The following is a 24,096-nucleotide window of genomic DNA, read 5'->3' on the forward strand; positions in this document are numbered from 1 at the left end:
GTTTCGCAATCTGGGTCCCCGGAAGGAAGGTTCAGGGTGCCCCTAAATACTAAATTCAGGGGCGTTACAGGTAGGTAAAGGGCACGGACCAATTGGTCCCTTCCCTGGGGTTGACACACCCCCTATACTGCCACTCTCCTGTGGGAGGGGGGCAGTAGCCTAATCCTGATTGGGCAGGGCTCCCCATCTTCAAGATGGCAAGAGCCCGGGGATGTGCTTCACCTTGCCTCCCCCACCTGAGGGGTGGGGTTGGCAGAGGCTTGCACACCCCCTTTCCTCACTTAGCTTTTCCTGCCGATCTTCCCGCCAGAGAGGGGGTCAGAACCGGTGGGGGCCAGTTGCTGAGTACAGCAAGTGGCCTGGAGAAGCTCACAAAGGCAGAATGCCTTTGAAGCTTCCCCTGCCCATCCTGGGGAGGAGACCTAGCACCTCGCCCAGGATGTGCATTGTTGCAGGCCCAGGAGAGCAGATGGCTCTCTACCCAGGGGTCCAGCAACATGTCTGCTGTGTGGCAGCCTAGGCAGTCCCTCAGACAAGACGTGGATTGTAGGTTAGGTTCAGGGGGCAACTCTAAGTTGCCCTCTGTCGTGCATCTTACAGTAAATCCCACACTGGCATCAGTGTGGGTTTACTGTGCTGAGAAGTTTGAAACTAAACTTCTCAGTCTTCAGTGTAGCCATCATGGTGCTATGGAGTTCGTGTTGACGACCTCCCAGCACCGTATACTCTTAATGGCAGGAATGGACCTGGGTACTGTAGGGGCACAGGGCTCATGCACCTGTGCCCACACCACTGGCATAGGGCACCCAGATAGAGCGGTGACTAAGGTATGCCAGGGCAGTGTGTGTTGTGGGCATCGCACACAGGGATGTGTGCCATGTCGACGCTCTGTTTTGTTCTGCACCAAGACACTCAGCCTGCAAAGACAGTGTGTGTGTGTCAGGGTACAGGGCCTCTAAGGGTGGCACAATAAGTGCTGCTGCCCTTAGGGGCCTTCTCTGGTCACAAGGCCCTGGGTACCATTTACCAGGGATGACATGTGGCCAGAGATGCCAATTGGGTTTAGGCTGTTAGGCAGTTTTTAGGGAAGGAACACAGGCCCTGGGCACCTGATTGGCAGGAGCCCAGGGCACACCAAGGAAAAGTGCATCAGTTATCAGGCAAAAAGTGTGGGGGGGGGGTTACTGCAACGGAAACCCACTTCCTTACACCCGGACAACAAGCCTTCTCCTGCCATCTACCAAGATTTTGGACCACATCCTGCTAATGGGGCGACGAGATGTTGAGGGACAGAAAACACCAATTCCAAGCCCTAAGTGCAATTAAGCAACCCAGCAGACCCCAAAAGGGATCCCACCCACACTTGTAGCGAGTGAAGATCATAGAGTCAGATCCAACACTAGCCATCAAATAATTTGCTAGAAGTGCTACCTTTTCCAATTATTGCAAGAAACAATTCTGCAGGTTGGCGACCGGCCCCAAAGGAGGCAGGTGTAAGATAATAGTGCATTTACCACTGAGGATGATGCACAAGATCATTTAAGAGGAATCAACCCATAAGGTGATCACGTGCGCTCTGGAAAGGTAGAGCAGAATAATGACAGCTGCCCAGACTAGGAACAATGTTAGAGCAAATGCACAACTCGATAAATGAATAAACATGTAAATAAATGAGTGCTTTGCAGGATACAGGAGCAGCCTGGCTTGAGTGCGACTAGCTATGAGAAACCAAGTCAGCTGGTAAAGCATGCACATGTTGTTATCAAATAATTTGTATTCAGCCCCCCATTGTCTGTGCTCACCTCCAATAGGAAGATGACAAGACCCTTATGCATGGTCCACGTCAAGTAGCAGTGCTTCCTTCTGATGGTGTTGGTAACAACTAACTCCACACAATGAAGAACATGGGCTTTGACTTCCAGACACCAACACAGCTACAGAAGGCCATAGGGGCAGGGAAGTAACCTTTCACCAAAACGTAGCCATTGTCACTAAAGTACACTGTATAAGCCCATATGTGTTTGTTGGCAATTAGTATAGGTTTGATGCTCCTAACATCTTACCTTTAAGCAGAGATAGTACAGTGTTGGAGGAGACAAGTTTCTTGTGCATGGTAGTTCACAGGAAAATGTAGACATGCTCCCTTCATATTGATGAGAAGAGATGAAAATAATGATCTCCCCACCTTCCAGATGCCTTCTGTCCTTGGTCTTGATAACACGTCTTGGAAGTAAAGTAGGTCAATTCAAAGTAGTCCACATTACCATCACAGGGCTGTTCCTCCAGGCCCAAAGGTTTTCAAAACTCATTCCCTGAAGGTAAGGAATTGCTATTTGTCTAGCCCATCCACCCCTCCAAAGAAAATTCTGAATGAGGCTCGGAAGTATCCAAGCAATATGGAGCTGAGGTGTGTAGGGTGGCTAACAAAATCATTCTCAGCGGCCACTAAAGACGATGAAAGCCACCTTAATCCTGTGCCCAGCCGCAAGGTTCAACAAGGTGAAGATGGTTCTAATGGGCTTCTCTAGCCTTGAAGTGTGCAAGTGGCAAAAAAAGAATTCTGTTTAATTATGGGTAATCGGATACCGGTAACCAGTGCCAATGAGATTCACTGCTGCATGGAGCATGTTATACATGGGTAGCATTCCCAGAGGAGTTTGTATTAGATTCAGTTCTCCAGCACCCTAATTCAGAGGCTTTACCACATTTTGGATGATTAGCTCTTTAAATCATAGAATCTTTTCTTAGAGCGATTTTAGAAAAGGACACTTTAATCAGATGCTGAAGACAGATTGCTGTTATTCTCCTCCTGAGGCTTGAGCCGGGAGGTTGATTTTTTTATATAGTGTGCTGTATCTTATTTTCCTCCCTTGTGTCCGCTCCCCCCTTAAACTGCTTTTAAAATTGAAATCGATTCCTCTACTCAAGCTACTTGAGCGCCGCTCCCCTTACACAGCTTGGACAACGTTATTTTAGTTTATTTTCACTCTTGCCTGTCCTGGGAAGCGGTCGACTGTTAGACCGGCTCCAGGTGGGACTACAGAGTGGTAAGGAAGTCAGGCAGCGGCCATCTTGGTGAGGGCTCGCGCTGCACGTCGCGCTTCGAGCGCTTAAAACCATACGTCCATGGCTCCGCGCAGCGGACGCGCATTGCGGGCACGCCGATCGCGCGCCGGAGTCAAGCCAGAGTCCTGCCCGTCTGCGCCCGTCTGCGCCCGTCCGCGACCAGACGGGACGCGGGACAGGAGACTCAGGCCACAGGGGCAACACGCAGGCATCCGAGAGAGCGCTCTTTCCTAAGTCAATCCGCTACACTCGCGAGGCGATATTTGAAATCGGTAAGACCCCCACCTCATCATGTCATCACTCCATAGATCCTAACGTACTATCATCTCAATGCAACTCATGCTACTTTCGCCTTGATGATTCCTCCATCTCTAATAACCCTGTAACCTGTCTTAACCTGATGCTACTTAATTGCAGATCTATGGTTAAACACAAACTGGAACTTCGCGACCTTCTACTTCATAATGATTTCGATATACTGTTTCTAACAGAAACCTGGCTAGAAGAATCTTCATCTCCAGACATACTCGAGGCTGTCCCTCTTAGCTACAGCCTACTGAGAATTGACAGGCCGATACAGCGCGGTGGTGGCCTTGCAATGATCTTCAAAAAAGAACTGGAGTGCACCCTCACTCATAAAGGCATCACTAATAGCGAATGCGGCATTTTTACCATTAAAGTGACCCCTAACATGTTCATAACTGGGCTTCTTATTTATCGGCCCCCTGGCAATGCTACTCCTTTCTGCAACCAACTAATTGAAATAGCGACGCAACTAGCTATCAAATATAACAACTTCATGATACTAGGCGACCTGAATCTCCATTTTGAAGATCTACTTGCCAAGGAAGCTCAACTCCTTAAGACAGCCTTGCACGCTCTGGGGATCACTTTGCTTTCCACTTCACCCACACATAAACAGGGCCACCTCCTCGATCCCATTTTCGCGACTTGGGAAGGCATTAATATACAACCTCCGGTCCCTATCATATGGTCAGACCACCACATGATCACGTTCAATATACCCAAGACCAGGATTAAGGATAATGCCCACAAACCTGTATATGCCAAACGTCGAAATTGGAAAAACTATACCCCAGAACGCCTCTCTGACGAATTAAAAATTCACCCCCCCCCCAAGGTCTATCCCTCCAAGACACCTGGAATTCTTACGAACTCTGGTTGGGTAAGGCACTTGATAAAATCGCCCCCTGGACTTGCAAACCCCCAGCAAGGCGAACAAAATCTGAACCGTGGTTTTCAGAAAAATTAAAGGCAGCTAAAGCCCGGTGCAAAGGGATTGAAAGAAATTGGAGAAAGAACTACTCCACGGAACTGAAGGAAAACTACAAACGTGAATTAAAGGCCTATCAGAGACTTATAAGAAAGGAAAAAAGTCTCTTTTACCAAAATAGAATTGAACAGTCTATAAATCCCTCTAAAGAACTGTTTCAGATTTATAGACAACTAACAGACACATCGAGCCTGGATACGCAAGACACATACTCTGATGAGTTATGTGAAGAAATTGCTGATTTCTTTGTCAACAAAGTAGACAAAATTCACGCTACTTTCTCCGCTCCCCCCACTCTGGGTACGATACCTCCCCGCCCTCATAAATCCACTCTTACCCATTTCTTCACTCCGGACAAAGCAAAACTGTCTAGCATAATCAACAGTATCCACTCAGGCTCCCCAAACGATGTGTGTCCATTAGACAAATGCAAAGACATCATGGACAGTACTCTCTTGGATCAAATATGCCATCTCATCACCCTATCCTTCAAAGAATGTCACGTCCCTGAGGCTTGGAAAAACGCCCAAGTCATCCCCCTGAAAAAAAAACCGAACACTCCTATTACTCACTTTCAAAACCTCAGACCAATATCTCTATTGCCTCTTTGCGCCAAAATAATAGAAAAAATAGTGAACTCCCAACTCATGGCGTATTTAGAGCAAGAAAACATCCTCCATCCCACCCAATCCGGCTTTAGACCCAAATACTCCACGGAAACTGCTGTCTTGTATTCCACAGAATTTATCCGCAAGACGGTGGACGAGGGTGAAACTGCAGCGCTGGTCATGCTGGACTTAAGCGCCGCTTTCGATACGGTGCTACATGCCACGCTCTTGTCCCGACTCTCCGACATTGGAGTAAAAGACGGCGCACTGGAGTGGATTAAATCCTTTCTCTCCAACAGAACTTTCCAGCTTCACTGCCCGCCTTTTAAATCATCCTCGCGGACCGTGAGTTATGGGGTTCCACAGGGCTCTAGCTTGAGCCCTACTTTGTTTAACATCTATATGGAACCCCTGGCTCAAATCATAGAGAACTTCGGCGTGGGCATAGTTAGCTACGCCGATGATACGCAGCTCATGTTCAAGCTTACTCCGGATACTGACAAGTATGCCTCAAACTTCTCGGAGTGCATGACTGCTGTCGCTAGGTGGATGGACAGTAATTGCCTCCGGCTAAATGGTGACAAAACTGAGGTGCTTGTGATTGGGAACAACACCTCCCTTTGGTCTCAAGCATGGTGGCCTACATCGCTTGGCGAATGTCCTCAACCGGTTGAGAAAGTCAAGAACCTCGGGATCATGATCGACTCGGATCTTTCAGGTAAATCCCAAGTCCACAAGATCATTGGCAAATGCATCGGAACACTAAGAATCCTTAGAAAAATCATTGACCTTATACCTATTACAGCCAGGAAAACCATTGTACATGCTCTTATCACACCGCACCTGGATTATGGGAATGCCCTTCTTCTGGGCATTAACCAAAAACTTCTTCACCAGCTGCAATGTGTACAAAATGCAGCCGCCCGGGTGGTACTAGGCCTTCCGAAAAGAATCTCGGCCAAGACTGCACTGTCCAAATTGCACTGGCTCCCCGTAAGGGAAAGAATAAAATTCAAGAGCCTCTGCTATGTTCACAGGATAGCCCACAACAAGGGCCCCTCATACCTAAGAAGCCTCATGACCATCATTCGCCCTACTCGTCATCTGAGGTCTTCAGGAATGTCCCTTTTCAAACTACCCCGCGTTCAAAAAGCTAAAATCGGTGGCCGCTCCTTTAGTTTTCTAGGAGTGAAACTCTGGAACGCTCTTCCGATTCATTTAAGAATGGAACCCTCTGAAACCCTTTTCAGAGCGAACTTGAAAACACACCTCTTTCCTCAATAACTCGGGCCCCTTCCCGTCCTGTTGTCGCGGATGAGATTTTTCAGCAATCAGCGCGGGGATACACAGCTGTGCAGCCATGCGCTCAATAAATGTTTTATTATTATTATTATTATTATGGTGCATGACTTTATTTAGCTGCTGTTCTCTTGCACTGTGGGTCAAAGCCATCTATAGAAATGAGTTACTTAAAATCCCAATATAGCAGAAATATGAGGCGTGGATGGATCTGTCTTAGGGAGAATGTGAAGATCGCCATCAAGGCCAGTCAGTCCCTTTCATCCCTTGTATCCTTCATAGAAAGTGAGACAAAGGCTACTCTTTGCATGTCCTACAAGTTCAAATGATAGTCAGAAAAGACATAATACAAGGTGGATGTTGTCAGTAGCTCATCAACTGTTTTCCCTTACTTGAGCTCTGCTTAGAGGCATCATGAATGTACACAGCGTGTGAGCAGTGGGAACTTTCCTTAGTCTTATCAACGTTACCAGATAGTGAACATCGAGATGCTGGCCTTAGAAAAATAATAAACCCTCCCAACAAATTCAGTAGTCTGGTAAATGCATTAGCTGGACCCTGTTGGATCCTGTAGGTTGCATTGGTGCTCACTGTCTTTGTATTGCTTCTCACTGTCTACTGTACTGTTGGGTTCTCATACCAACAGAAAGATCGTTTGATGGACTCCGTAGGCAGGGCTTGACCAGTGTGCTAGAGTGAGTTTGAATGATCAAGTGGATAGAATGGCACACATGCAAACTTCCTGGGCTGAAATGATCCACTGTGGATGATTTAGTCGGTAAAGAGTGCCAGAATGAGATGAAGCTGGTGATATTGCACCATCCAGGATGATTTCAGTTTCCGGGAATAGTCAGCCCAGTGCTGGAATAAACCCCAGTGGGAAGGGGGGCGTGGTCTGCTGAGCCGCGAAATGGCCGCTCTGTGAGCGAGCTGTGCCGGCCGAGAAAAGATCCAACCATAATCCTTACATGTGGGAAACTACAACCGAGTTATAACTTCCCCATGGACAGCAGATCATGTGAGGCATCGACTGCGGGAACTCACGTCCCTGCGCTTTGATCCTGTGCAGAGTGAGGCGCCTTGCTGGGAGCGAGCCGGAGACGCGCGCTTCTCCTGTGGTGGCGCGGGCAGGCAGACCTCGCAATTGAGTCCGCGGCGGCCCGAGCAGTGTAGGCCTTGATCGGAGAAGCTGCGGCGCGATTCCCTTTGATCCGCAGCCCTGGAGACGCGGCTGGCCCCTGAGGCGGAGTTGAGCTGTTCCGCCCAAATGCCAAGATCCGCGCTGACCGGACCCAGAAAGTGAGACGCGGCGGCGGAGTGGAGGTGCGGGGACTAGGGAGGCGGCGGCGCCATCTTGCAGCCTGACTGGGAGAAGACTTCCCTGCTGATTTCTGGTGGCGCGTGTTGGGCCTGCGCCTTGGCCCAGTCTACTCACGGGTGAGAGGAGCTACCTCCGCCCTCAGTAAAATATATATCTGGGAAAGGACTGGGGCCGATTGCGCTTCATTCACCATTCTGCACCTGTGGGCCTGAGTTTGCCGTGGCGGCCATTTATGTGTGGAAGGCCTGGTGGTGAATTGCCCAACTGAGCTGCCACGTGTGTGCGGATCGTACTGGTGGGGTGAATCCTGGTCATCAGACGGACTCTGCGATAGCCCAGATCGATTGATGATCTCAGAGTGTGCAGTGCCTATCTGGAGTGTGTGTCTGGCCCTGCAGTGGGCCTCTGCTGGCTGACGGTGGTGCAGGTGGGCCACCTAGCTATCCCTGCAAGCTGAAGCTGTGCATTGCCCCCCGTGGACTTGCGTTTCGCCAGTGAGCGAGTCGAGGTAGAGAGGAAGTCGTGGGTGGAGCACCTGCGCCGCTGGCGGCCGGTGGGCTCCACCGAGGAGGCCGGTGAAACCTGCACTAGACATGGGGAAGCAGGGTCTTGAAGGAGCAAGATGGAGTCAGCGTGAGTGTCCACGCTGCTCGCCTGCTTACGCCAGACACGTGGCTGATCGACTAGGTGCCCTGCGATGTGATGCTGACACGGACGCTCGCACGAACGCAGAGGCTGCTGGCAGGAGGCTTTAAACTACCCGGCTTTCATCCTCGGCAAAGCGCCACAGAAACGGCGGCTTATTTCCTTATTATTCCGGCGGACCTCCGCGTGCTGCCTGCCTGGTGCTGGATCCCCCTCCTGACCTGGATTTTGTTTTACATCACCTTTTCTGACCTGGATCTTCGTCTGCTCGCACCGGCTGCCTTATCCTCACCCAGATCTGGCGGATCTCGACGGCGGACGCATCTGGGCAGCACCTCCAGCATGAACAGCCGAGGAGCCAGGAGGGGCGGCAAAGTGAAGACAGCAGCCATCCCTGAGTCCAGAGAATCCAGGGATACTGCATCCACCGAGGGCCCTGCAAAACCCAGGCTGGAGGTTAGTGGCAGCCAAAAATCATTGGGGAAAGCTGGGGGAGGCGGACAGCCTAAAGATTTAAAAGACTTAAAAGACCTAGCAGCTATACAGCCACCCTTAGCAAAAATGTTTTTAGGCACTAAAGCCCAGCCTTTGGGTATCCATTCTAAAACCCTTGTGCATGCGCCTCCCCCTGAGAATGCCCCCTTCGTCCCACAGTCCACGCAAGCGCACGCACCCGGTCTGCAGCTGGTTGCTGGCCCAACACCTAACCACCCACAAGAGACAGACCTGGTAGCGGCAGCACCAGAGCAAGGGCCGCGCGCTGACGCAAGTACTTCTGCAGGACCAACTGTAGCACAGAACATTGATGCTGGCTCTTACGCTGTCAATCCTGGCACCCCCTTACAGCCCGAGGCTAGTATGGCTGGCTTAGCCAACTTCATCCTGAGCCTGGAAGCAGCCGCTGGCGCACAAGTTCCTTGGACTCCAGAAACAGGGCTTGAGCATTTTTACAATATATTTGTTTCTGACGGTGCAGCTAACTCTTCGTAGGAGGGGTTTGACTCAAGCAAGGACGATAGTGATGTCTCAACCAAAGACACTGGTACGGTTCAGTGATTGAAGAAAACCAGAAGCAAGGGCAAGCGGCGCAGTCAACTGAAGTGGGATTACTCGGATTCACAAATGTCTTACCGCCTGGACGAGGACGACCCTAACACAACACAGTGGTGAAAAGCAAAAAGCCTGCCAATGGACACTGCTGAGCCCTCCCTAGCTTCTATCTTAGCTTCTATCAAAGAGTTTCAGGAGGAGGTCCGGGCAGACACCCTCGCAGTCAAAGGTGCTGCCAAGAAGCTCCAGGGAGGTTTAAGGTGGCTGAACAAAACCTGTACAGACATAAGTGACCGTGTTTCTATGGACAAGGCACGCACGGAACATCTAGAATCCGAATCCACGGCAGCCAAACAGCAGAGCGAGTCCAACACTGCTTGCTTGATGGATCTAATGTCTAAGATGGAGGAGCAAGAGAATCGTCAACGCAGAAATAATCTTCGCCTGCTTGGAATTCCGGAGGGGAAGGAAGGGGATGACCCCAGGCGCTTTATTGTAAAACTTTTGCAGGAATCCTTCCCTGATCAACCAGCCTGGGACTGGGACCGAGAGGTGCAGAGAGCGCACTGCTTTCCCTTCAATCAAAGACGGCAGCGCGATGGCAGCAACGCAGCCGGTGGACAGCCAAGGGTGTTTCTAGATTATTTCGGAAACTTTCTCCTGAGGCAGCTATTATACGACCAGGCTCGCCCAAATTCCAAAAAAGGGGCTAATGACATAACATTCTTCACAAAACCCGACTTTTGCCACCAGACAGTAGAGGGGAGATGGCGCCTAAGGCATTTACCCCATTTCAGCAGCTGGGGCTGAGGTCTACCTAATGAATCCCGCCAGACTCAAAGTAATTTTCAACGGGGGCACCAAAATCTTTCTGTCTGTGGTTAAGGCTGGTGAATATCTGGACGAAATGAAAACTAAGAAAAACCTCAGATAAAATGGTCACCATAACGTAGGATTAACTTGTTTTTTCAGGCGTGGTCAGCAGCCGGGACTCATGACTGATTACCATCACTCAGGTTAACCCTGATTGCTCAGAAGAGGGGAGGGAGGGGGGTTGGGGGGGGAGTGGGGGTGGCTGGGCACCCAAACTAACACAAAAGTACCAAGGACACTTTTTTGTATGCATGTACTTACACACTCATTCACTGAGACATTGGGCGAGACTAAAGATTTCACTAGGTGAAGCACATTCTAAGGCTCGAGAAATCTCTGCTCTAAACTTTCTTGTAATACCTAGATGGCTAAAATAGATTCGCTTAGGTTTATCTCTGCCATCATCTGTGGGCTAAATGACACTTCAAAAAGACAAAATGTAGCGCAAGGATTGCGCTTCTTGGGGGGGCAACATCATTTGCCTCCAGGAGACCCATATAGAGGGTTCACAGAGTCACCTACTAGACTCACTGGGGATTAAGGTTGTGGGGGCTACTACACAGGGCGCCAAAATAAAAGGGGTAGGAATCATGGTAGACACGAGACTCTCTCTTAAAAATCCCTGTGTTAAAGCCGACTCACTGGGAAGATGGGTAATCACCGAATGCCATCTATCTCCTAATCTCCCTTTCACCCTTTGCTCACTGTACAGGAGCAATACAGATGACCCAGGGATCATCAACCTGGTCTCAGGGGAGCTAGCACACTAGCCTACCCCAATCATCCTCTGTGGCGACCTTAACATACATCTGCCCAGTGATTGGAAAATAGACAACAAATGGAGGTATAAAGGCAGAAAGCCCCTAGCATATCAAGCACTAACTAACTTAGCTCAGACTCATGGGCTAAGCGACATATGGTCTAAGCGACATTTGGGCTAGCTTAAATCCTGCCCAACCTGGCTACACCTACTTCTCTGCCCCCGAATCATACATTTGTCAGATTAGATTACTTTTTTATCTCATCCTCCTTACTTAACAAATGCACCATAGACATCGCACCTCGCTTCATGTCAGACCACAATCCTCTCATTTTAAACATCAAGGGATTAGGGAACTGGAAGGAGGCCCCAAGGTGGAGTTTTGAGAAACCCCTTTTACAAGACGCAGGTTATCGGTTACATATGCAAGGTTGGATACAGGAGTTCCTGAAAATAAATACTGGAACCGCCTCAACCATGATTGTTTGGGATACTTTTAAAGCGGGTGTTCGGGGTGAAACTCTGAGGTTTTCAACTAGGAAAAACAGGAAGGAGAAGCTGTTAATTTGTGATCTCCAGGAAAAACTAAGGCAAGCAGAAATGAAACTGGTCCTAATGGTCAACTCTGGACAGGATATTGAGAATGTCCAAAAACAAGTAATTTTTGCAAAGGCCGCAATCTGGGCAGTTTTCGCAGAAAAAAACGCAGCAAAATGGGCGACAATGCGAGAAAAGAATTATGAGTGTAGTGACTGTATTTGACATCACCTAGCCGTCAAAACCAGGCAACAGTTCACTAGTAGCGAAATACACGCAGTTAAACTTGCAACAGGGATAGAGACCAATGACCCCAGCGCAATACAAAAAGGATTTCAAGAATTCTACACTGAACTATACACAGAAGAGAACGGCAGGGGAGCTAACTCAATAGGAAGCATGATAACTAGCGACCTGAATGAGGCTGACCTAGAACAACTTACCCCTGATAGTAGGGAGCAGCTGGCTCTCACCCCTACCTGGGATGATATCCTGGAAGCCCTAACTAGTCTACCAGATGGGAAAGCTGCAGGAATGGATGGCATTCCTGTTGAGTTTTATAAAATCTTTGCCCCTCAAATTAAACCCATTTATACTGACATAGTGACCTCAATCTTTTACGGGGTTTCCCCTCCCGCCTCCTGGTCTAACGCCAAAATATCCATATTCCTTAATAAGGACAAATCGCCATTAGAAATGGGTTCATACAGACCGATTACACGTATTAACTGCGACTCTAAGGTCTTCTCTAAAATAATGGCAATCAGAATATCCTCTGTGGTGGAATCCCTAGTCTCAGAGTGGCAACACGGTTTCATTCCAAAGAAAGGCACCACGGAACATGTCAGGCGGGCTATTACCCTGTTTGACGCAGCACAGGTACCAGGAGACCTGATGTCACTAATACTACTCGATGCCGAAAAAGCATTTGATCGGGTCTCCTGGCGGTTTCTGTGGGCTGTCATGGGTAAGATGGGTTTTGGGCCTAAACTCACGCAGGCTGTACGGGCTCTATACCAAAAGCCGACAATCTGTGTTTCTATCAATGGGCGACTCACGGAGCAATTCAACATCTCCCGGGGCACTAGGCAGGGTTGCCCCTGCTCCCCCTTGTTATTTGCTCTCTATATAGACCCATTCATCAAAAGAATTGTAAGGAATCCCGCTATCTTGGCAACTAGTATGCAGGGTATTAACACTAAAATTATGGCCTATGCCAATGACCTGGCCATAACTTCCCCTGATCCTGAGAATGCCATTCTGACACTGGAAACGGAGGCACAAAAATTTGGGGAAATCTCAGGGTATGCACTGAATAAAACGAAAACCCAAATAATAATAAATAAGGAAATCACCTGGACCGACACCCGGGTAGTTCCGAAGCCAAAATACCTGGGGGTCTTCATTTCCGCTAATATTGCCGAAATTGTAACGGAGAACCTATTCCCCCCTTGCAACAGAAACCAAGAAAGCCCTTAAGATAATTGACAACCTGCACCTGACCCTCGTTGGCAGATGTCATATAATTAAAATGACCTACTTCCCTAAACTGCTCTATTTCTTCCGCACCATACCACTGGAATTCAGCAAAGCCAATCTGCAGAAATTTCAGCAAATATTTACGCAGTTTATCTGGGCCTACTCACAACCAAGGTGGGCTTTAAAGCAACTGTCTCTTCCTAGAGAGCGGGGTGGCTGGGCCTTCCCCAATGTTGTGCTTTACTACTGGGCTTCGGTCCTGCAGTATAGTACTGAATTGTTAAGGGAACACTCCCCTTCCCCTCCATCTGGGCTTGCCTCACCATTCCAGCTTTTATTGGGTGAAGAGCGTCGCGGTTGGCTTTTCCGACAGATAACCTTTGGATACTACAAACGTGTGAGATTCAAGACTAATAAACTCCTTTAAGGTCCTCCGTAATAACCGCAGAATATTTGGGCTGGGGAGATTTAATTATTACTCTCCTATCACTGCAAATTGTAATCTCCCCACCATTTTTGACAGGTCCTATCTTTTAGAATGGCATAAGGCAGGTATCACGAAACTGGGAGACCTAATCACCAGTGAAGGAGTTAAATCCTTTACAGACCTGCAAAATAAACATGGTCTGAGCAGTCAAGAGGCCTTTAAATACTTTTTCATACAGGACTTTCTCTCCAGAAAGGTTGGGGGCAGCACAGGGTTTGCTGAAATAGAACTCGTCAATACATTGCGGGACACTGCAACTCCTCGGATAGGTCATATATACAATGCATTAAACAGAAAAACTTCAGACGATCTAGCGAGAATAGCGGACAAGTGGCACACCAAACTTGCGGCTCCACACAGTACGTTTTATAACTCTTTAGAACCTTCTCAAAACATCTTGCTGTCAGCCAAACTGCAGGCACAACACTTCTAAACCATCTTTTTTCTGTACATTACCCCCAGCAAAATTTCCAAATGGGAAGTCGGCAAAGGAACATTGTGCCCCTGGTGCTCAGAGTTTGGTGCCGACTCAGTTCACATGTTTGCAATCTGTCCTAAACTCGCTCCAGTTCTCTTTAAGGTACAGGAATTTCTGGGGAAAGTCACCTCCCAGGCCATTGCACTAACCACTATAGTCATCTTGCTGGGGACCCAGACCGAAACTAATAAAAACAAAGGTGGGTCACTAATTTTTGTTGCCATGGCAGTTTGGAGGATCTGTGTTGCTTCAGGTTGGCTGGATGTTGATTCCCCCACCATTCTCTCAATGGCTAGATGGCTAGTTGCAACTTACCATCTAGAAAAAGCTATCAATGCCAGAAAAGGTTCTAAAGGGCGAAAGAAGGGTTTAGATGTTTGGGAAGCTCTCACTACTTGGCTGGAGCAGTCGGGCTAACCCGGCCTGTGATTTCTTTCCCCTGTTCACTTGCGTTTTTTTTTTTTTTTTTGGGTTGTTTTTTTTCCTTTTTGCTGCTTCTCTTCTTTTTTTCTCTTCTCTCTCTTTTTTTTTCTTCTCTCTCCAGTGCAATTAATTCCTGGTCTTTCTTTTCCCTTTTTGTGTCCTTGAATCGCTAGTTTATCGGTGTGGGGGGGCTCTGAATGTCATACCTCTGTATTATTTTGCTCAAACTCAAATTTAAAAAATAAATAAATAAAAGACATGGGGAAGCAGGATGCAAAGCAGCCGAAGTTGACCAGCGGAGGACCATGAGGCTTATGGAAACAGACCCTGAGGCCGGGCGGAGAGGCCTGCAGAGCAACAGTCAGAGGATCGGGGGGAGGATCTACGTACCCTGATGCTCGAGATGCGATCTAGCCTACTAACATCGACACCAAGCTTGATGCGCTCACTACCCAGCTAGATGCCGTTAAAACCCAAGTAGGTGCCCATGAGACCAGACTTGACATACTCGAAAATAAAGTTTCCGACTTTCACGAGTTCCAAGTGGAAACGAAGGAGCAAATCCTGCAATTGGATAAAGTGTTGGGTGTGATCCGCGCTAAAAACGAAGATTTGGAGGCGAGGTCGCGCCGCAACAACCTGCGCCTCACGGGCATACCGGAGACCACGGCTATTGTCAAGTTGGAGTCTTATGTGGCTGATCTCCACGGGAGCTCTTCGACGCTCAACTTATCACGGTCTTTGCTGTCGAGAGGGTGCACCGTGCCTTGTGCCCTAAACCACCGGTCGGAGCTCTGACCAGACCCATCCTTGCTCGGATTCTTAATTATCAAGACAGCGACCTGATCCTGCGCCTAGCACGAGAGAAGGGAAAGATCACTCACAAGGGCAACCAAATTTAATTTTATCCGGACTTTACGCTTGCGGTACAAATGGCGAGACGTGAGTTCCTACCCACCAAAAGACTTCTGCTGCAGGCCCGAATCCCATACTCGTTGTTATATTCAGCAAAACTTAAGGTCACTCGTGATGGATCTCCACACTTCTTCACGGATGCCAAATCCACCCTCAAATTTGCAAAACGTGAGTGGCAAACAATCTAAATATGGCTCCAGGATGCCAGATTCGGCTGAGGCCCGGCTCAGTGACAATGATTGATCGCTCTCCAGTCATGCCATATCCTATGATCTAGTTGCTCTGTATTTTGTTCAAAGATGGTGAGCTTTGGTATGATCCTTTCCTTGCTGACTCCAGATCGATACACCCCAAGGGCTTTTCTCACTTCTCTTTCTTTAGGCTTAATCCACTTGGGCCAGGTTGTGTGGTCCAATCCAGTGGGGGACCGAGTGGGGAGCTGGGTAGACACCACGACATGCAGTGGGGGTCTGGACAACTCTAGGTCGAATTGCGCTGTATGAAATGCCTAGGCCACTTTCATGCTATGATGATCTGTGGATGATTTGTTTGTGCATTTTTCATGCCATTGGTTAAGCTCTCTGCAGTTTCTGGGCCACCCTGTTCCGACGGGAGTACGCTGGCGGTCCTACGCCCCTATGGGAGAGCTCCCCCTTGCTAACTGTTTATTCCTGTTATCGTGGGTGGGTTCTCTACAACCTGATTGGGGGGTTGGAGTGGGAGGTGGGTTGGGGGTGGGGTTTGTTATGTTTTTAGCCAGTATGATAAATTGCTGCATGATTGTTTGTACCTGGATAATTACGACTGTGCTGCACCGCAATCAATCCTCTTCCTTGTTGAAATGTATACAGTCAGACACTACGCCACCAGTTTGAGTTTTTTAACATGGAACATTCGGGGTTTGAATGATGGTAGAAAATCCAGGCTTGTGCACACCTACCCGATGAGGCATACTATAGACGTATGTGTGCTGCAGGAGACACATCTCAATGTCGTTTCCTCCCCTAGGTTGAGACATAGCCGATGGGGTCTGGTATACTCTTCCATATACTCCAATTACTCCCGTGGGGTCGCGATAGTTGCACTGTATGGCCTTAATTTGGACTCTCCAAGCTTTTTTCAGGACATCTGGGCTAGGGTTAAAGCGACCGGCTGCGACACCGTCATCCGGGGGTAGACTTTAATGCAATCTTAGATGACGACCTGGACAGGAAAGGGGCCTCCCGGACCTTACACCCGTCTGCCAGTGCAGCCCTGAACGCCATAATTTCGGATGGCAATTTGGTTGATATTTGGAGGTGCAGACACCCAACGACTCGGGAGGGCACCTGCATATCTGAATATCATGGCGCCTGGTCAAGGTTGGACTTCTGGTTGGTGTCGAGCGATGTTGTCACGTGGACTGGGAGATGTCACACCTTCGCAGATCCCTGTCGGACCACGCCCTGTGCCTTCTGAGATTAGTACTTCCTGAGTCCCCCCTCGCTTGCTTACATGGCGGTTACCACCGCATGCGCTTCTAGATGAAGCATTTAAAGAAGAAATTAGAACAGATATTGCTGACTATTTCACCCTCAATTCCGGTTCGGTGGACACGGAGGTATCCCTCTGGGAGGCGTTCGCGGTGGTTATTAGGGGTCAATGCATTGCTCGCCAGTCTGAGGTGTTGAAAGCTATTCGGGGATCCCACGCTTCCCTAGAGACTCAAATCAAGGGGCTAGAAACACAATACTACTCCTCCGACGACTCCAGCACGCTGGCCCTTTTGAAGGCTAGATTGCTTGACTTTGAGGAGGAAGCGCAGCGTGAGATCAAGTTCTTGGGAAAATATGCCGAGGCTCGGAGATACGGAGAGGGTGACAGGCCGGGGAGAACTCTGGCGGCGATGATCCGTGCCCCACACTCCACTGTTTACATCCCTGAATTGACTAGCACTCATGGCACGGTTATTAGAGGACAGGCAGATATGCTAGACGAATTCTCCTCGTCCTACTCTAATCCGCTACTTAAACAACATGCCCTGAAGGCATGCAATCATTCCTTAACTCCCTAGAGCTACTTTGGTTTAGTCAGAGGCACAGAGATTACTTAGACTTCCCGTTCACAGTAGAAGACGTCTCTCAGGTAATTAAAAGCTTGCCATTGGAAAAAGGTCCTGGGTCGGACGGTCTAACCACCACCTTCTACAAAACATACGTGGAGGAACTAGCTCCGCTCTTGTTAGCGCTCTATGAGAAAACTCAAAACACCGGTATTTTACCGCCATCTATGTGGGAGGCAATAATAATTACTCTGCTGAAGCCTGAAACTGAATTAGACTCGTATAGACCACTTTCATTAATAAATGTGGATGTCAAATCCTGGCCAAGTTGATAGCTAATAGGTTGCAGCCACTACTCCCCTTGATCGCTCGTCCCGATCAATCGAGATTTATTCCCAGGCGATCTACCTCCCACAACCTCAGGGCTGTTTTTTCAGTATTACACTACCTCCATCCAGATGTGCAGGCGGCTGCGGTTTTCCTCGATGCTACTAAAGCGTTCGATACGCTCGAATGGCCATATCTGTTTGCCATTCTGGGTCTCAGTCCGTTATTTATAAATCTAATCCCCTTAATATATACTCAGCCAACAGCTCGGATTTGAGTGAATGGCCTCATTCCCCAGCCTTTCTCTATCTCGTGTGGTACGAGGCAGGGATGCCCTCTGTCCCACCTGCTTTTCGCGATTGCGATGGAGCCGCTGGCGGTGCGCCTCAGCATCACACGGCCAGGTGGATTTGGTTTAGTATCAGAAGTCTCCTCATCGTTATATGCTGACGATGTCACATTGTATGTGATTGACCCCACGGTCAACCTGGATCCCCTTCTTCGGGAATTTATCAGATTCGGTGGCCTTTCTGAAATTTCGATCAATTGGGCTAAGTCAGTCATTTTTCCATTAACGGATACCACTGCCCCAGTTGTTTCCGAGTTCCCTCTAAAATGGGCGGATGACACAGTAAAGTATCCGGGTATTTGGCTTAGTAGAAACTTACAGGAGGTGTGGAACTTAAACTACGGGCTTGCCATCGCCTGGCTAGAGGAGAAGTTCGCACTGTGGGCAAGGCTCCCGATTTCCCTGGCGGGTAAATAGCCCTCGCTAAAATGGTAGTACTGCCAAAATGTCTTTATTTATTTGCTAATATCCCGATCCCTCTCACGCATGCCTTCTTTCTGACCCTCAGGACCTTGCTGATTTCGTTGGTGTGGGCTGGCGGGCAGGCTCGGATGTCCTGGGATTTGCTGACGCTTCCGCTGTGTCGGGGCAGCCTGGGGGCCCCGGACATACAACTGTATGCCTGGTGTGCACAGGCTCAGTATCTCCACTACTGGGTCCATCCGATTTCTTTTCAACCCCATGTGGCTGTGGAGACTGGCGCAGTGGCGCCTGTCCCCCTCCGTGTGGCTCTCTATCAGCCCTATTGCCGTCCAAGAGACGGCATGGACACTGTGGAGACCCTGCGATGGGCGTGTAATGAATTGCGGAAGAGAGCGGGCGCTCCCATATTATATGCCCCATCTATACCACTAGCACACAACCCATTGTTACCCCATATAGGGAACGGTATCAGTCGGACTGTGGCACAAAAGCTAAACCAAAACCAAAGGGGATGATGAATGGAGTGTTGAACATTGCGAGCACTCTCCCCCAGTCAACTGATCTGGGTTTAATCCATCATCATTCTTTAGCTCACTCCGTCACCCCAGTTCAGACATGGCCATATGCAAATCAGTCTGACCCTTTGCCTCATGGGAACAATCCAGCCCAAACTGCCAAGCCATGTCTTCCCTGGACCGGAAACCGGTTTCGGGTTCATATCCCTCATCAGCCAGGCTATCTTGAATCCAGGGGCAAAGTGAGCAAGGGACCCACTTCGGGGCATACCCTGCCAACTTAGGGCGAACAAAGCAAAACCAAAGGGGATGATTAACGGAGTGTTGAACATTGCAAGCACTCACCCCCAGTCAACTGATCTGGGTTTAATCCATCATCATTCTTTAGCTCACTCCGCCACCCCAGTTCAGACATGGCCATATGCAAATCAGTCTGTCCCTGTGCCTCATGGGAACAATCCAGCCCGAACTGCCCGACTCGGGCTGAAGAGGGGTGAAACCCCGAAACCGGTCCTAGGATACTTGTTTCCAGACTAGGGAGGACCTGGCTTGACAGTTCAGGCTGGACTGTTCCCATGACGCACAGGGTCAAGACTGATTTTCATATGGCTGGGTTCAAACTGGAATGGCATGGTGAGCAAAAATACGATGGATTTAGGCCCAGATCTCTGTACTGGGGTGAATGTATGACATTGTTCTGCATTCTGTCCATCAACTGTTGTTTTTGCATTTGTCCCCCCGAGTGGGACGGGTATGCCCAGTCGTGGGTCCCGTGCTCTCCATGCCACTGGAATCAAGCTATGCTAGCTGAAGAGGGGTGAAACCCCGAAACCGGTCCTAGGATGCTTGTTTCCAGACCAGGGAGGACCTGGCTTGGCAGTTCGGGCTGGACTGTACCCATGAGGCACAGGGTCAAGACTGATTTGCATATGGCTGGGTTCAAACTGGAATGGCATGGTGAACAAAAAAACTATGGATTTAGGGCCAGATCTCTGTACTGGGGTGAATGTATGACATTGTTCTGCATTATGTTCATCAACTGTTGTTTTTACAAAAGCTAAACCTACGTATCTTTGCTGACCTATACCTCGGTAACACATTTCGCTTACCTCCGGTTGCAGAGGAGGGGCAAGTAGTGCCATTTGCTGAACTATTTCTCTATTATAAGCTTAGGGCCGCATGTCGTTCTTTACATGAAAGTTTTCCGAGTTCCCCGCCATCCATGGCAGCATTGGAAAACTTGTTATGGTCACCTTCGCCCCATAAACTATTCCCACGACTCTACACACACATGCAAAACACAGCACCTCTGTTAAAGCCAAGGGCACTTCAGGCGTGGAATAACGACCTCCATGTTCCGCTCACCAAGGACCAATGGTCCTGCTGCTGCTGCCAGCTCACTGAGTTCTCCCCCAATTATAAACTCCGCCTTATACACTTCAAGTACCTCCATCGCTTCTACAGAACACCTATAGGCTTGCATCGTATGGGGTTGCGGGACGATGAGCGCTGTTGGCGCTGTGGATTTCTCCCAGCATCCTTTCTTCATATGGCATGGGATTACCCACGTCTGTCCGTATTCTGGTCCACAGTGTTTACAATGATACACCAGATTACTGGCGCGCCTGCGACTCCCACTCCTCCACTGGGCCTTTTGAGCTATGTAAAAGATACCCCTGTTAAAGTTCGTAAACTACATGCTTGACCACCTTCTGGGAACTAATGCCTCCTACCTCCAGACCCAGAGACATTTGGGAACCATTCTTCACTTGGGCCCGGGAGAGACAGAAATCGGATGAGACCATGGCGGTTGCTTAAGGGGTTGGCGGGGTGGATCTAGAGGGGGGCTATTGTTGTAATTTGTTATAGAAGCTCTACCTGTTATGCATACTGTAAGGGGCGTTGTCCTGGTTCTTAAGCTCACGCTATCACATGTTCTTACCCCGATTAGATTCGCTATGTGGTGTTCACTCGCTTATCTCTGTTTCTATCAGTGAGTTGGGTACGAGCGATGTCACATTTGTACCGTATAGGTGGTGCAGGGTACAGGCGATATAACATATGTACTATGTTGGTGGTGCAGCTTTGACTTTGATTATGTAATGACTAACTACTGGCTAATTGTTTACTGTGTTTCTCTTTTGAAATACCAATTGAAAAAAAACAGCAACAAAAAAAACCCCAGTGGGAAGCCGAGACTATGGACATTCAGTTCCTGTGAGCCAATGCAATTATTCTCGTTCAGAGTATTAGTCCTTATCCTCCTTATCATTGAGTGCCATGGATTTCTGTGGTGACGTTGCACAAAGTCTACATGGAGGACAGTAAATGGGCTGGCATTTATTGTTACTACAATAGGGCTACTGATATTGTGGGTGGGCCTCAGGACCTTGCAGTCCACCACCTTGTACTGTATGGGTGCTGGATCTCATACTGGCAGCAAACCTCTTTGTACCTTAGACGGAATCCTTTTAAAGTAGTCAGGGCAGACCGTTCCCAAGTTCTTTTCTTAGTTGGTGGTGAAGAAGATCTAAATCTCTTACACCTGCTTACCCTCTAAACTGCAGTTTTTTTTGGTTGAGCCTGGGCAGCGTATGCGCTGCCCTGCAGCATGCTGTATTGGAGTATGGAATAGAGGCCCTGCTCACTCTCCGCCCATATTTGTCATTGGCTTGTGTCATTGCCTTCATAAATTCTGGTTTCTGATTCATTAATAGGCTTGTTAGTCCCTCAGTACCGCCTTGTCTTCATTTGTAACCTCCCATGAGGACTGGCCCTTTACTCTGGTTGTTACACGGTACGTCTTTCTTAGTCTGTAAGCACTATTTTCTTTAATGCGTTTTGTCCTACTGCAGGCACAACATTCTTTCCTGCACCATTTTGCGCGCTATGCACGCTTTCACTTTCCGAGCAGCCTGGGACAATAGCTGCCACTTCTTTGAATAGGTCATGCATTTACAAGAGTTTGAGCTATTGGCATTGTAAATGGCAACGCCTCTTATTTATGTGTTAATTAGCAAAACAGATAAATAAAAAGCATTGTAATTTTCATGCCAATAGCTTTAACTCTTGGGGGGGGGTGTCTGTCTGTCTGTCTGTCTGTCTGTCTGTCTCCACGTACGTACACACCTACCTGTGTGTGCATGAGAGCGTACCATTCTGCCTGTATTACTGTGTATAATATATGGCCCAGGATTGATTCTGGTCTTTGAATATTTGAGGAATGATGATTCAATTTGTGGGTTGTCAAAGTTGAGGCACATAGAAGTATAGTTCTTACTGAAGTTGCCAAACGAGATACAACACATGGTTGTCAACCCCACGCAGACCGGCCTGGTGAGCACACTCCTGGCACTTCATTTATTTGTCTGTTAGATTTTTTGTACAGCACCAAATGCCTCCCTGGCCATTTCTGAGCTCTAGGTGTAAAAATACAGAACTAGAAGGATTGAGTTTAGTCCGGTGGCAAGACTGGTCATTGATCTGATATTCTTCAGCTGTGCAGCATGGTGTAGCAAGCACCTAACTGAACACTCATCTCAAAGTCTCGGTTTGTAAGGTGTTTTTGGAAATGGAGATAATGGAGTGCTGTCAAGGCCAACTTAAAATGGTCACAGCTGTGTAAGTATGGGCATCTTCTGTTATGTTAAATTAATTTATACAGCGCAACGTATACCCCAGGGTGTCTTGGTGCTGATAGCTAGGCATAGTACGGGAGCATGGTGTAAGAGATAGATTACAAGTTAAAAAGCCAGGTTTTGAGAAGCTCTCTAAAAGCCAGCAGCGGAGATGCAGATCTGATATGGGGGTAGGCAGAGTATTCCAAAAGTCTGGTGGCTCTGTCTGCTTGTTTATGCATACTTGGAAGTCTGTCAATGAGTTTTTTTGTGATTCCGATGTAGAAAATATTTTAGTAGTAAAAATATGTCACTACCAGGCCTTGTGGTAGCTCTAGTTAACGACGAGTTTAGTAGCTGTAGTTGGAGAGATGCAAAGATTTTTCAGAGATATATTAAGTTGCGGTTCAAATTCGTAATGACTACCACGTTTCTAAAATGGTATGTGAGGATTGGAAGAGGACAGAGGTTTGGGGGTCAGATGTACACAACTCAGTTTGCACCAACTCTGGGTTTATATATCGGATAGTTTGCTATGTGTTGCTTCTTCGCCCTTCTTGCACTTATTGGGAACAGACCAGATTGTAATAATGGGCTGTATGAGTATTTTCTGTTGTTAGACACTTTGGTCCAATCTTTTCATGATCATTCTGAGAAAGGGTGGCATAACCACATTATTTTTTTACCACTATCTAGTGTGGTCATGAGTCATAACATCAAGCATCTGCCTACAAACAAAGAGCCACTGAATGCCCGGAGGGTGATTCGTTCATAACATCAATTGGCTGGAATGGCGAGTACTGCAAGGTGCTTTCAACAATGATGAACTGAAATGTGGGACCTTCTTCACCCCATTGAGCTCATAGATTTAGGACATTCCAGATCTGTTCTATGGATGCAAAGGTGTGGAAATTTATAAAAATATTTACTTGTCCAAGGAAAGATATACACCAGAAATCTACTTGCCAGGTAGAAATATTCCACTTGTCCCATTGGTGTTTTACAGTGAGGTCACAAATGATGGCAACATTGCCATTATATCAGTGCTTTGATAAAAGATTCTTATATTAGGACAGGGTTTTGATTCTAGAAAGGTTCTAATTATGCCACCTTGCTAATTATACTTGAATACTAGTGCATATGTCCTCAGAGACCGCTCACAGTCTGTCCTTCTCCACTTGACCACATTGTATAAATCTTGAACAGAACATTTCATGTCTCTGTGCCTCAGGTCTCTTGTTTGCCAAGCTCTTTATTAATAACTGGGCATTTACATTTTACAAGTAGCTAAACTCACAAGCCTTCTATTAGAGTGACGGTGCTATGTTATGGACCCATTTCATCAAGCTAGTTACACATACAAGTTTGGCTTGCAAGCAAAAAAGTTGTTTTTCACTCATAAAGGATTTACTCGCATGAGGATTTTTGTGAAACAAAATAAGTGAATTTTGTTTTACTCAGCAGATTGTCACATTATCAAATATACAGTTTTATATTTACTCATACAAAAATTAAATTCACTAATGTTTTCTAGAGTCCTCCTGAAAACCTGCTACTGTTGCAGGTTTCCAGGCATACTTCTGTAGACG

The sequence above is a fragment of the Triturus cristatus genome, chromosome 1_1 (assembly GCF_964204655.1).
Source record: "Triturus cristatus chromosome 1_1, aTriCri1.1, whole genome shotgun sequence".
Lineage (NCBI taxonomy): Eukaryota > Metazoa > Chordata > Amphibia > Caudata > Salamandridae > Triturus > Triturus cristatus.